Here is a 1,272-nt window from a genome sequence, read left to right as displayed (position 1 = left end):
GTAAAACAAAATGAAACAAAAATAAAATTCACACAATTAATACCATGATTTTAACAAGGAAACCCTATGAAGGAAAAACTACCTAGGATCGGAAACCCAAAAATTACACTCTTCTAAAGTGAGCTCTACCAGGAGCCAACCTTGTTAAAGGTTACACACACATTATTAATGTGACCTTGTTAAGAGGATTTCAAAAAAAGTTCATCTAGACCTTATCACTCTAGGTTACTTTGACTAAAAAGAGTGGCCTGATTTAAAGGACTTATAAACATCCCTAATCAATGTTACCATATAGCCTTATAGGATTTGATAGACTTGTTAGGTGCACTCAGCACTTCTTCTATTTTCTTCTACAATCATTAAAAATTAATAGTATAAAATGATATGTTAGAATGGAAACTCCCTTTTCTTGTTCAAATCTTTATTCTTGCTCTTTCTTTGTTTAATTTCTCTCTTGCATTTTATTTCACTCTATACTTTGACATGGATGATTCACTCCTTCACAAGTTCTCCTTCCACTACTTGATTCATCTAGCTCAACACTTCTTTTTTCACCTTCTTCAAAATTTTGCACTCACTTCAACTTTAACACTCCAACAAAATCACTTTCTAACTAGCAACATGGAATCAACAACCTAAAACTATCTCATACTCCTCAAATAGTTTTCTCAATGCTTCTAGATCCTTCTATCTTTTGTCATTACAACATCTTAGGGTTATAACAAAATTCCTTAATATAGTTAATTTAGACACTTATTAATATAACTTGAATATACCTTTGTCTCCATCCTTATCTTCATTCAATCTCCTTCATCAAATCCTTCTTGAATTTTATCCACCATAGTGCATTATACCTTCTCAAACTTTCAAATTTTTATTCAAAAGTCAACCTCAGATTCCAATTTTCCAAACTTGTTCATCTAGCTTTCACTTGGTAAATATAATATTTGCTCGAGAAAAATAACACTTGGTTAATACTAACTTTCTTGGGTAACACTTTGTTTCCTTCTTCCTTTTTTAATCACTTGGGTAACACTATTGTCACTTGGTGAATAGAATCTCCCTTCATTAACCTTGTAACTCAGTTAACCTTGTATTCCTCAATACATTCCAACAATACATGATTGTAAAATAATCTAACCAATAATCTATCACTACTCAACTTATTCAAGTACCCATTGAATACCTTATATATAACTTTTATCTTCATCATACTTTCTTCAAATCCTCTTCATCAATCTATTGATATGGTACTTTACTAAGTTAGCATAA

This window comes from Cupressus sempervirens, chromosome 3 (genome assembly GCF_028749045.1).
Source record: "Cupressus sempervirens isolate cs-2001-9-10 chromosome 3, ASM2874904v1, whole genome shotgun sequence".
Lineage (NCBI taxonomy): Eukaryota > Viridiplantae > Streptophyta > Pinopsida > Cupressales > Cupressaceae > Cupressus > Cupressus sempervirens.
This window is presented reverse-complemented; position numbering follows the sequence as displayed.